Consider the following 14,234-nt stretch of genomic DNA (forward strand, 5'->3'; position numbering starts at 1 on the left):
AGACACTGCTGGGTTTTCAAAAGTCTTCAGAAACCAGGCAAAGGAATCTAGATTTTAATATGGCAATCTGTAAGTAGATTTTATAGATTCTGAAGCAGAGAAGTGACTTAAAGTGAGGTTTAGAAAACTGAGCTTTGGCAGCTATATGTAAAAATGTAGAGAGAGGGGGCCACTAAGGAAAGACTTTAAGCTTAAAAAGCTAGAAGATAGTACTTCTGACATCATGGAAAATGGAATCAATGAAGTGGTCTTTGTATGTAAATTCTCTAATCTCCTTCATCAAGGCCATTCAAGCTCTCTGTTGGTTTAGGTAACTACTCATGTTCTAATGATGAGATTTTTTCTAATTACTGTGTTAACTAACATTTATTGTTAGTTATATTAAGTTTAACATTATAACATTTAGTGAAGGTATATTATTTAGCAGGCACTATGTATTTCTACACTATTTCTGTAAAATTAGTATGTTCAAAGATGTTTTAATAGATGAGGATATTAAGACAAAGAACTAGGAAGTGGTAGCACCATAATCAAACCCAGGCAGTCTGATTCCACTGTCCTCACCTCTAGCCATTATACTAAACTGATTTTTATAGACATCAATTTAACAATTATCAATAGGATTTTAGGGCTGATTTTAGGGTCTTTATAGAGGCAATCAAATTTAATGAGGCCATTAGAATGAGCCCTAATCCAGTATAACTGATGTCCTCATAAGAAGGGGAAGTTTGGACACAGACATTCATAAAGATGATGTAGAGAGACAAGGAGAAGATGAGCACCTACAAGTCAAGGTAGAACAAATCCTCCCTTTACAGTAAAGCCCTCAAATGGAACCAGTTCTGCCAACACCTTGATTTTGGACTTCCAACCTCCAGGACTGTGGGACAATATATTTCTGTTGTTTAAGCCACCCAGTTTATGGTACGTTGTTACAGCAGCTTTGTGACACTAACACATTGGTTTGCTTTAAATAGCTAGATGTCACAATGAAGTAAGTAAAACAAGAAAGAAAAAGGGCAGTGGGGCAGAGAAGATGAGCTCTGTGATTGCTCTACTTTACTGTATGGTGTTTCCAGGCCATAGTGCAGGTAGGGGAAACCAAAACTGAACCTAGAGGTTTCCCTGAGTTGAAGAGACAGAGTTGAGAATGGGGGAAGGTCATGATGATTAGAATTTGCAAACAAATTACTGGAAATAAAAGAAATCTGGAAATATGCTGGTGGTTCCCACTGTGTCTTCAGCTGACTAGTATATCAGTGTGTGTACGTGAGAAAAGCACTGGAAAGGTACGGGTAAAACACTTCTCACAGGGCCAGACATAATTTGTATTCTTTTTTTTTAAATTTTTTTTTAACGTTTATTTATTTCTGAGACAGAGAGAGAGACAGAGCATGAGCAGGGGAGGGGCAGAGAGAGAGGGAGACACAGAATCTGAAATAGGCTCTAGGCTCTGAGCTGTCTGCACAGAGCCTGACGCGGGGCTCGAACTCACGGACCGCAAGATCATGACCTGAGCTGAAGTCAGATGCTTAACCAGCTGAGCCACCCAGGTGCCCCCATAATTTGTATTCTTACCAGCTAGAGTGAACTAGAGGCACATTGTCTCTACTGCTCCAGGTTATTCATAAATTCAGGCTGCTCTGATCCTACCTGTCAAGCTTAAAAGAAAGCCTTAACAGGATCAGGGCATGAACATGTTAAGGACATACATGGAAAATAAAAAGAACCAAGTCAGACTTCAAGAAATGAAAATGACAATGAAATGAAAAATATACTGGATGAAATTAAGGGCAGACTAGACACTGCTGAAGAAGAAATTAAAATTAGTAAACTTAAAAACACAGCAATAGAAACTATCCACAATGAAACACAAAGAGGAAAGACTGAAAAATTAAATGAACAGCACATGATTGAGCCGTGGGATGTTCGTCAGCCTGCCTCTGTAATTGAAGTCACGAAAGGAGAGGGGAGGTGAGTAAATAAATATTTGAAGACTCAGTGATCAAAAATTTTATAAACTTAATGAGAAGTATAAATTTACATGTTCACGAAGCTAAATGAGTTCCGGTTGCAGAAAACATGATGAAAACTACATTAAGGAACATTATAATCATCTTAAATTGCTTAACACTAAAGCTAAAGAGAAGAATCTTAAAAGCAACTAGAGGGGGAAAAATGCACATTTTATACTGAGGAAAAAAATATAAGAATAACAGCAGACTTCTTATCAAAAGAATTCAAGGCACAAATCAGTGCAGTGGATCTTTAAATTACTGGAAAAAAACCATCAACTTATATTTTATAAGTAGTAAAAATATGTTTCGAAAGCAAAATGCTTTTTCAGAAATGGAAGAGCTAAAAGAGGCTATTACCAATAGACCTATTGTACAAGAAGTGTTAAAGGAAGTCCTTCATGGAGAATACCAAATAATGGAAATCAGAATCTTCACAAAGGAGTGTAGAGCAACAGAAATGGTAAATATGCAGGTAAATATAAAATCTCTTTACAAGATCATTGTTTAAAACAAAAATAGAAAAACATATTGTGAAGTTTATAACATATATGGAAACAGAATGTATGACAAAAATACCACAAAAGCCGGGAAGGGGGAATGAAAGTATACAGATGTAAGGTTCTTATATGATAAAAGATAGGGTATAGTATTACTTAAAAGTAGATTTATAAGTTAAAGATGTGTTGTATAAACTCAAAAGCAACCACTAGAAAAGCTAAAATAAAGAGGTATAGCTAATAAGACAACAAAGAAGATGAGCTATAATCATATAAAGACTGAGAAAGAAGAAAAAAAGAACAACAGGAGATGGGACAAATACAAAAAAAAAAAAAAAAAGAAGATGTTAGATTTAAATCTAACCATATCAGGGGTGCCTGGGTGACTGTCAGCTAAGTGTCTGACTCTTGATCTCAGCTCAGGTCATGATCTCGTGGTTCATGAGATGGAACCCTGTGTCAGGCTCTGTGCTGAAGTGTGGGGCCTCCCTGGGATTCTCTCTCTCCATCTCTTTCCCTCTCTTTCTCTCTCTCTCTGCCCCTCCCCTGCTCATGCTCGCTCTCTCCCGCTCTCAAAATAAATAAACTTTAAAAATTGTATAAATCTAACCATATCAATAATCACTTTGAGTAGAAATGGTCAATTAAAAAGGCAGAGATTGTCAGGTTGGTTAAATAAGCAAGAGTCAGCTATATGCTGTGAATAAGAAAACCACTTGAAATATAATGACACAAATAGTTTAAATGTAAAAGGATAAAAAATTATATACCATGATAATATTAATCAAAAGAAAGTTTGAATGGATAGGGTAATATCAAAGTGTATTTCAGAATAAAAAATATTACCAGGGATAAAGAGGCATATTTCATAATTATTAAGGGATCAGTTCATCAGAAGGATATATAACAGTCCTAGATATTTATGCATTAATAACAGAGTTTCAAAATGTACGAAACAAGAATTGATAATACTGCAAGGGTAAATGGGCAAATCCATGACCATATTTGGAGATTTCAGTAGCCCTGTTTTAATAACTGATAGACAGAAAATCATCAAGAATATAGAACACTTGAACACATTGTCAACCAATCTGACTTGAGTGTTTTAGAACACTCCACCCAAGAGCAGCATAGTGCACATTCTTTTCCAGCAAACACAGAACATTACAAGGTAGACCATATTCTGTGTTGTAAAGGAAGTTCTGGTAAGTTTTAATTGATCCAAATTATACAAAGTATGGTCTCTTACTATAATAGTATTAACTTAGAAATCAGTATCAGAAGGATATCTAGAAAATTCCCAAATATTTGGGAAAATATACACACTTTTCAATAATCCATGGGTCAAAGAAGTAACCTAAAGGAAAATTAGAAAATATTTTGAGCTGACTGAAAATGAAAATATGGTATATCAAAATTTGTGGGATGCAGCTAACACAGTGGTTAGAAAGAAAGTGATAGCATTAAACTTTTATATTGGGGGGCGGGAAAGACATTTTGAATCAATGACCTAATCTTCTACCTTAGGGAATTAGAAAAGGAAAAATAAAATACAAAGTAAACAGAAGAAAGAAAGTAATAAAGACAACACCAGCAATTCATAAAGTAGGAAACAACAACAAAAAACAAAACAAGAAAAGTGAAACTACAAGCTAGTTCTTGAAATTGGTTACATTGACAGACTTATAGTCAGACTGATGAGGTAAATAGCCAAAAGCACAAAATGCCATTAATGAGATGTGAGAGAGGTGGTTATCACTACAGGTCCTGTAGACAATAAATGACAAGGATATATTATGAACATATTTGTGCCAGTAAATGTTCAACGTGGGCAAAATGGACAAATTCCTTGAGCATCAAACTTTCATGTCACTCTTAAGAAGAAATAGATAACCTGAATAGCCCTGTATCTACTGGAGGAATCGAATTTATTGTCACAGACCTTCCCACAAAGAAAAGCACAGGTCCAGATGGCTTCACTTATGACTTTTTCTAAACAACGAAGGAAGAAATAACACTAGTTCTGTACAAAAACTCTCAGAAAATAGTTGAGGAGGGAAACTCATTCTGTGAGGCAAGCACTACACTAGTAACAAAACCTGGGGGGTGGGGGGGGGGAGGATTACAAGAAATGAAAATTACAAACCAGTATCCTCCTTCGTGAAGATAGTTGCATAAATATGTAACACATTGCAGAGGAGGAGCTAAGATGGTGGAAAAGTAAGAGGGCCTTAGTCTTGCCTCCTCCCATGAACCAGCTAGATAAAAATATTAAATCATTCTGAACACTCAAGAAATCTGAGGACTGAGAGAATAAACTACACATCTAGAGGTAGAAAAATAGCCACGTCATTAAAGGTTGGAGCTACAGGGAGTTGATTCGGGGGAGAAAATAATTGCAGGTGCCCCAGAGGGGAGGAAGCCCTGGTCATGGAAAGAAGAGTGAGAGAGAGAGGGAAAGAGTGAAAGCAGTACACAGGGGATTGCAAAAGAAGAACTATTCGCCAAAACCATTGCGAAAGGGAGAGAGGCTAATTACCACAAGCTTTCATAAGCAGCGGAGCTCAAAGTCTGGTTTTAGGAATCCATGTCATCGCCAGGGTAGTGCCTGGTGGGCTTAGTGGTGCTCCTGTGGGGAAGGCTGCCCGGGAGTTGGCAGTGTGGTTTGAAGATCCCCTGGGTTGCAGGGCAAGAAGCAGTTCCCCTTCTTGGAGTGTGGTGGCATGGCCTCTCTGGAGACAAAAGAGCTGGCAAGCACCAATGTACTTCCCTGTTCATTAGCATAGGAACAGAGACACCTGCTGAGGCAGCAGACCTTGCTGCCAGCTCTTGCAGTGCTTTACCATACATTCTGAACTGCTGCGTGGTTGTGCTACTGCTTTTCCGGGACAAACCAGCACCGGCCACAGCACCGCAAAACCCTCCCCCAGAGGATCAGTGTGGGTCTGCACCAAGTGGGTTCCTAAAATTTGGAGTTTTGAAACACACACCTGAGATAAAACACAGGAGTACTGTGCTGCCTGGAAGGCAGACAGCTCAAACAAAGGGTGAAAGCAGGAATCTAATGGAAGCCAGAGACCCAAGAGGGGAGATTGTTTGCTCTTTTGTGAGGGCTTCATGAAGAGTGGTGGGCATAATCTCCCTATTCCAAGGATAAGAGAGCAGGGTGATGCCATTTCCTCCTGCCCATCAGCAGTGACCAACTTCAGTAAGCAGCACAGTGCTCCTCCCTCCACCCAAGTGGAGGCTGGAACCACTTACACCAAGCCCTGACCCCCCTGACCTCTGCAGGTGCATCTCCACTAGGGCAAGTCTGCCTGAGAATCAGCACAGCAGGCCCAACCCCCAGAAGACCCAGAAGACCCCATAAATCCCTCACACACCAAGTTAACTGATCATAGAATGCTGCAAAGCTTCAGTTCTAGGGGAAATATGATTTACCTTCTTTTAACAAGCAGACCAAAACACATCTAGTTAAAGTTTGCCACACAGTGGACAAGGTTGAAACACTCCCCATGGCAGGCAGGAAGAAACTCTGCAGAGGACTGATCTGAGGGAAGGAGCAGCCAAAACACAGCAGCAGAGTGCTCACTCTGAAACACCTCCTGAAGTACCAGGCCCAAGACAGTATAGAACCTCTTCTTAATATAGCCATTACTCTCAGAAGCAAGAATATAACAGGCTCTCCTGACAATCACACAAAAAAAGTGACCTAGACAAAATGACAAGATGGAAGAATTCACCCCAAAAGAAAGAATAGGAAGCAGAATGTCCAGGGATTTAATCAAAACAAATGTAAATAAGATACCTGAACTAGAATTTAAAACAACAGTCCTAAGGATATTAGCTGGGCTTGAGAAAAGCATAGAAAACACTAGAGAATTCCTTAGCGCAGAGATAAAAGAGCTAAAAACTAGTGAGGTCAAAGTAAAAAATGTTGTAACTGAGATGCAAAACCAACTGGATGCAATGACAATGAGGATGGACAAAGCACAGGAGTGAATCAGTGGTATAGAAGATAAAATTATGCAAAATAATGAAGCTGAAAAGAAGCAGGGGCGGGTAGGGGAGGGAAGTATTAGGTCATGAGTGTAGACTTAGGGAACTCAGCAACTCCTTAAAGTGTAATAACATTCGTATCATAGGAGTCCCAGAGAAGAAGAGGGAAAAAGATGGCAGAAGGTTTATTTGAGCAAATTATAGCTGAAAATGTACCCAATCTGGTGAAGGAAACAGACCTCAAAATCCAAGAGGTGCAGAAAACTCCCATAAAATTCAACAAAACCCAGCCCACACCAAGACATATTGTAGTAAGATTCACAAAATACACAGACAAGGAAAGAAACCTGAAAGCAGCAAGGGAAAAAAAGTCCTTAACCTACAAGAGAAGACAGATCAGGTTCACAGTAGCCCTGTCCGCAGAAACTTGGCAGGCCAGAAGGGAATGGCATGATATGTTCAACATTCTGAATGGGAAAAATATGCAGCCAAGAATACTTTATCCAGCAAGCTGTTATTCAGAATAGAAGAAGAGATAAAGAGTTTCCCAAACAAAAACTAAAGGGGTTCATGACCACTGAACCAACCCTGCAAGAAAAATTAATGGGGGCTCTTTGAATGGGAAAGAAAGACCAAAAGCAACAACAAAAAAAAGGAACAGAGAACATCACTAGAAACACCAACTTTACAGGTAACACAGTGGCACTGAATTCATGTCTATCAGTAATCAACCTGAATGTAAAAGGAATAAATGCTGTAATCAAAAGACATAGGGTATCAGAATGGATAAAAAAAAAAAAACACAAGACCCATCTATAAGCTGCCTACAAGAGACTCATTTTAGAGCTAAAGACACCTGCAGATTGAAAGTGAGGGAATGGAGAACCATCTATCATGCTAACGGACATCAAAAGAAAGCTGGAGTAGCCATACTTATACCAGACAAACTAGATCTTAATTTATTTTATTTTTATTTTTTATGAATATAATTTATTGTCAAATTGGCTTACATACAACACCCATTGCTCATCTCAACAAATGCCTTCCTCAATGCCCATCACCCATTTCCCCCCTCTCCCCGCCCCCCCCCCATCTACCCTGTTTCTTCTCTGTATTTAAGAGTCTTTTGTGGTTTGCCTCCCTCCCTCTCTTTTTGTAACTATATTTTTTCCCCATCCCCTCCCCCATGGCCTTCTGTTAAGTATCTCAGGATCCACATATGAGTGAAAACATATGATATCTGTCCTTCTCTGGCTGACTTATTTCACTCAGCATAGTACCTTCCAGTTCCATCCACGTTGCTGCAAATGGCATGATTTCATTCTTTCTCATTGCCAAGTAGTATTCCATTGTATATATAAATCACATCTTCTTTATCCATTCATCAGTTGATGGACATTTAGGCTCTTTCCATGATTTGGCTAGTGTTGAGAGCGCTGCTATAAACATTGGGGTACACATGCCCTTATGCATCAGCACTCCTGTGTCCCTTGGGTAAGTTCCTAGTAGTGCTATTGTTGGGTCATAAGGTAGTTCTATTTTTAATTTTTTGAGGAACCTCCACACTGGTTTCCAGAGCGGCTGCACCAGTTTGCATTCCCACCAACAGTGCAAGAGGGTTCCCATTTCTCCACATCCTTGCCAGCATCTGTAGTTTTCTGATTTGTTTATTTTAGCAACTCTGACCGGTGTGAGGTGGTATCTCAGTGTGGCTTTGAATTGTATTTCCCTGATGATGAGTGACGTTGAGCATCTTTTCATGTGTCTATTAGCCATCTTGATGTCTTCTTTAGAAAAGGGTCTATTCATGTCTTCTGCCAATTTCTTCACTGGACTGGGCATTTTGGTTATTGACTTTGGTAAGTTCTTTATAGATTTTTGGATACTAGCACTTTATCTGATATGTCATTTGCAAATATCTTTTCCCATTACATCGCTTGCCTTTTAGTTTTGTTGATTGTTTTCCTTTGTGGTGCAGAAGATGTTTATCTTGATGAGGTCCTAATAGTTCATTTTTGCTTTTAACTCCCTTGCCCTTTGGAGATGTGTTGAGTAAGAAGTTGCTGCGGCTGAGGTCAAAGAGGTTGTTGCCTGCTTTCTCCTCTAGGGTTTTGATGATTTCCTGTCTCACATCTAGGTCTTTCATCCATTTGAGTTTATTTCTGTGTATGGTGTAAGAAAGTGGTCTAGTTTCGTTCTTCTGCATGTTGCTGTCCAGTTCTCCCAGTACCATTTGCTAAAGAGACTGTCTTTTTTCCATTGGATGCTCTTTCCTACTTTGTCAAAGATTAATTGGCCATACATTTGTGGGTCCAGTTCTGGGTTCTCTGACAAACTAGATTTTAAACCAAAGACTGTAACAAGAGATGAAGAAGGGCACTATATCATAATTAAGGGGTCTATCCATCAAGAAGATTTAACAGTTATAAATATTTGTGCCCCCAGTGTGAAGCACCCAAATATATAAATCAATTAATAACAAACATAAACTCATTGATAATAATTAGACAATAATAAGTAGGGGACTTTAACACCCTTCTTAGAGCAATGTTCAGAACATCTAAGCAGAAAATTACCAAGGAAACAGTGACTTTGAATGACACACTGAACCGAATGGACTTTACAGATATATTCAGAACATTTCATCCCAAAGCATATACACATTTTTTTCTTTTTAAATTTTTTTTCATGTTTATTTATTTTGAGAGAGAAAGAGAAGAGAGGGAGGGAGGGAGGGAGGGAGGGAGAGAGGGAGAGAAAGAATCCCAAGCAGGCTCCTCACTGTCATTGGGGAGCTTGACATTGGGGCTCAATCTTATGATGAACTGTAAGATTATGACCTGAGGAGAAATCAAGAGTCAGAAGCTCAACTGACTGAGCCACCCAGGCACCCCTATACATTTTTTTTCTAGTGCATATGGAACATTCTATAGAATAGATCACATACTGTGTCACAAATCAGCCCTTAACAAGAACGAAGAGATTGAGTTCATACCATGCATGTTTTCAGACCACAATGCTATGAAACTTAGTCAACCACAAGAAAAAATTTGGCCAGACCGCAAATACATGGAGGTTAAAGAACATCATACTGAAGAATGAAGGGTTAACCAGGAAATTAAAGAAGAATTTAAAAATTACATGGAAGCAGAGTTCCTTGGTGGCTCAGCTGGGTAAGCATCAGACTTCAGCTTAGGTTATGATCTCAGTTTGTGGGTTCAAGCCGCACATCAGACTGTGTGTTAATAGCTCAGAGCCTGGGGCCTGGTTCGGATTCTGTGTCTCCCTGTCTCTGCCCCTCCCCTGCTTATGCTCTGTCTTTCTCTCTCTCTCTTAAAAATAAATAAACATAAAATTTTTTTAATTACATGGAAGCAAATGAAAGTGAAAACACAACAGTCTAACACCTTTGGAATGCAGCAAAGGCAGTCCTAAGGGGGAAGTGTCTTACCTTAAGAAGTAAGAAAAGCCTCTAACCTAACACCTAAAGGAACAGCAAATAAAGCCTAAAGCAAGAAGAAGGGAAATAATAAAGATTAGAACAGAAATAAATGATAACAGAAACAAACAAACAAACAAACAAAAAGCCAGTAGAACCAATGAATGAACTAAGAGCTGGTTCTTTAAAAGAATTATGAAAATTGATAAACCCCTGGCCAGACTTATCAAAAAGAAAAGAGAAAGGACCCAGATAAATAAAATCACAAATGAAAGAGGAGAGCACAACCACCACAACAGAAATAAAACAGTCATAAGAGAATATTGTGAAAAATTATATGCCAACAAACTGGGAAATCTGGAAAAAATGGATAAATTCCTAGAAATATACAAACTACCAAAACTGAAACAGGTAGAAATAGAAAATTTGTGGGGCGCCTGGATGGCGCAGTCGGTTAAGCGTCCGACTTCAGCCAGGTCACGATCTCGCGGTCCGTGAGTTTGAGCCCCGCGTCAGGCTCTGGGCTGATGGCTCGGAGCCTGGAGCCTGTTTCCGATTCTGTGTCTCCCTCTCTCTCTGCCCCTCCCCCGTTCATGCTCTCTCTCTGTCCCAAAAAAAAAAAAAACAAAACAAAAAAAAAAAAAAAACGTTGAAAAAAGAAAATTTGAACAGACCCATAACTAGCAAAGGGATTCAATCAGTAACAAAAAAATCTCCCAACAAACAAAAGTCCAGGGCCAGATGACTTCCAGGGGACTTCTACCAAACATTTAATAAGAGTTAATACCTATTCTTCTGAAACTGTTCCAAAAAATAGAAATGGAAGGAAAACTTGCAAACTCATTGTGTGAGCCAGGATTACCTTGGTCCCCAAACCACACAAAGGCCCCACTAAAAAGGAGAATTACAGGCCAATATCTGTGATGAACATGGATGCAAAAATTCTCAACAAGATACTAGCAAATTGAATCCATTGGTACATTAAAAGAATTACTGAGAATAAACCTGGACCATGTTATTACACAATACACAAAAATAAACTCAAAATGTATGAAAGACCTAAATGTAAGACAGGAAGCCATCAAAATCCTAGAGGAGAATGCAGGCAAAAATGTCTTTGACCTTGGCCGCAGCAACTTCTTACTCAACACGTCTCCGGAGGCAAGGGAAACAAAAGCAAAAGTGAACTCTGGGACCTCATCAAAATAAAAAGCTTCTGCACAGTGAAGGAAACAACCAGCAAAAGTAAAAGGCAACTGACAGAATGGGAGAAGATATTTGCAAATGACATATCAGATAAAGGGTTAGTATCCAAAATCTATAAAGAACGTATCAAACTCAACACCCAAAAAACAAATAATCCAATGAAGAAATGGGCAAAAGACATGAATAGACACTTCTCCAAGGAAGATATCCAAATGGCCAACCGACACGTGAAAAAATGCTCAACATCACTTATCATCAGGGAAATACAAATCAAAACCACAATGAGATACCACCTCACACCTATCAGAATGGCTAACATTAACAACTCAGACAACAACAGATGTTGGTGAGGATGTGGAGAAAGAGGATCTCTTTTGCATTGTTGGTGGGAATGCAAGCTGGTGCAGCCACTCTGGAAACAGTATGGAGGTTCCTCAAAAAAACTCAAAACAGAGGGTGTGATACAGGTTTCAAAGGGACACATGCACCCCCATGTTTATAGCAGCACTGTCAACAATAGCCAAAGTATGGAAAGAGCCCAAATGTCCCTCGATGGATGAATGGATAAAGAAGATGTGGTATATATATACAGTGGAGTATTACTCAGCAATCAAAAAGAATGAAATCTTGCTATTTACAACTACATGGATGGAACTGGAGGGTATTAGGCTAAGTGAAATTAGTCAGAGAAAGACAAACATCATATGATTTCACTCATATGAGGACTTTAAGGGACAAAACAGATGAACATAAGGGAAGGGAAACAAAAATAATATAAAAACAGGAAGGGGGACAAAACAGAAGAGACTCATAAATATGGAGAACAAACTGAGGGTTACCGGGGGGGGGGGGGGTTTTGGGAGGGGGGTTGGGCCAAATGGGTAAGGGGCACTAAGGAATCTACTCCTGAAATCATTGTTGCACTATATGCTAACTAATTTGGATGTAAATTTAAAAAAATAAAAAATAAAATTTAAATAAATAAATAAATAAATAAATAAATAAATAAATAAAAGAATTATTGACCAAAATCAAGTGGGATTTATTCTTGGGCTGCAGGGGTAATTCAGTATTCACAAATCAATCAGTGTGATATACCACAGAAGCATTTGACAAAGCACAATATCCATTCTTGATGAAAACCCTCAACAAAATAGGTATAGATGGAGCATACCTCAACATCATATAGGCAATATAAGAAAGGCCAATAGCTAATATCCTCAGTGGGGAAAACCTGAGAGCTTTTCCTCTACGGCCAGGAACAAGACAGGGATGTCCCACTCTCACCATTGTTACTTAACATAGTACTGAAAGTCCTAGCCTTAGCAATCAGACACCAAAAAGAAATAAAAGACATCTAAATTGGCAAGGAAGAAGTCAAACTTTCATTATTTGCGGATGACATAATACTCTGTAGAAAACCCAAAAGACTCCACCAAAAAATTGCTAGAGCTGATACATGAAATCAGTCAAGTCACAAGATACAAAATCAACATACAAAAATTTGTTGCGTTTCTATACACCAATAATGAAGCAGCAGAAAGAGAAATCAAGGAATTGATCCCATTTACAACTGCACCAAAAACTGTAAGATAGCTAGGAATAAACCTAACCAAAGAGGCTGTACTCTGTACTCTGAAAACTATAGAACACTTATGAAAGAAACTGAAGAGGACAAAAAGAAATGCAAACACCTTTCATGCTAATGGATTGGAAGAACAAATATTGTTAAAATGTCTATACTACCCAACACAGTCTACATATTTAATGTAGTCCCTATTAAAATACCACCAGCATTGTTCTTTCTTAAAAAAATTTTTTTTTAATGTTTATTTAGTTTAGTTTTTTTTTTTTTTTTTTTTTTTCGAAAGAAAGCACAAGTAGAGAAGGGGCAGAAAGAGCAGAAGACACAGAATCCAAAGCAGGCTCCAGGCTCTGAACTGTCAGCACAGAGCCCGATGCTGGGCTCAAACTCATGAACCATGAGATCATGACCTGAGCTAAAGTTGGACACTTAACCAATTGAGCCACCCAGGCGCCCCTCCCCAGCATTATTCACAGAGGTAGATGGAACAATCCTAAAATGTGCATAGAACCACAAAAGGCCCTGAATAGCCAAAGCAGTCCTGAAAAAGAAAAGCAAAGCTGGAGGCATCACAATTCCAAACTTCAAGCTATATTATACAGCTGTAGTGATCAAGACAGTATGGTACTGGTACAAAAACAGACACATAGATCAATGGAACAGAATAGAAAACCCAGAAATGGACCCACAACTGTATGGTCAACTCATCTTTGAGGTGAAAGCAGGAGAGCAAGAGAGTATATCCATTGGAAAAAGTCTCTTCAACAGATGGTTTTGGGAAAACTGGATAGCAAGATGCATAAGAATGAAACTGGACCACTTTCTTACACCATATACAAAAATAAATAAAAATGGATGAAAGACCTAAAGGTGAGACAGGAAACCATCAAAATGCTAGAGGAAAACAGAGACAGCAACTTCTTTGGCCTCCTCCAGAGCAATTTCATACCAGACACGTTGCTAGAGGCAAGGAAAACAAAAGCAAAAGTGAACTATTGGGGATTCATCAAGATAAAAAGCTTCTGTTCTGCTAAAGAACACTCAACAAAACTAAAAGGCAGCCTATGAAATGGGAGAAGATATTTGCAAATGACACAGTTGATAAAGGGTTAGTATCCAAAGTCTATAAAGAACTTAACAAACTGAACACCCAAAAAGCAAATAATCCAGTTAAGAAATGGACAGAGGACATGAAAAGACATTTTTCCAAAGAAGACATCCAGAAGACTAATAGACACGTGAAAAGATGCTCAACATCACTCATCATCAGGGAAATAGAAATCAAAACCATGATGAGATTCCACCTCACACTTTTCAGAATGGCTCAAGTTAACAACACAGGAGACAACAGGTGAGGAGGAGTAGAGGGGAACCCTCTTGCACTGTTGATGGGAATGCAAACAGGTGCAGCTACTCTGGAAAATAGCATGAAAGTTTTCTAAAAAAATTAAAAATAGAACTACCTTACGACCCAGCAATTACACTACTAG

General features: G+C 38.7%; 1 protein-coding gene across 2 annotated transcripts in view; it reads left to right on the forward strand.

The window, feature by feature from the left end:
• ZFYVE9 (zinc finger FYVE-type containing 9) overlaps positions 1-14,234 on the forward strand; it is a 213,482-nt gene that overhangs the window by 170,358 nt on the left and 28,890 nt on the right. The gene's annotated exons all lie outside the window — the stretch shown is intronic.

This window comes from Panthera leo, chromosome C1 (assembly GCF_018350215.1).
Source record: "Panthera leo isolate Ple1 chromosome C1, P.leo_Ple1_pat1.1, whole genome shotgun sequence".
In the NCBI taxonomy this organism is placed as follows: Eukaryota; Metazoa; Chordata; class Mammalia; order Carnivora; family Felidae; genus Panthera; species Panthera leo.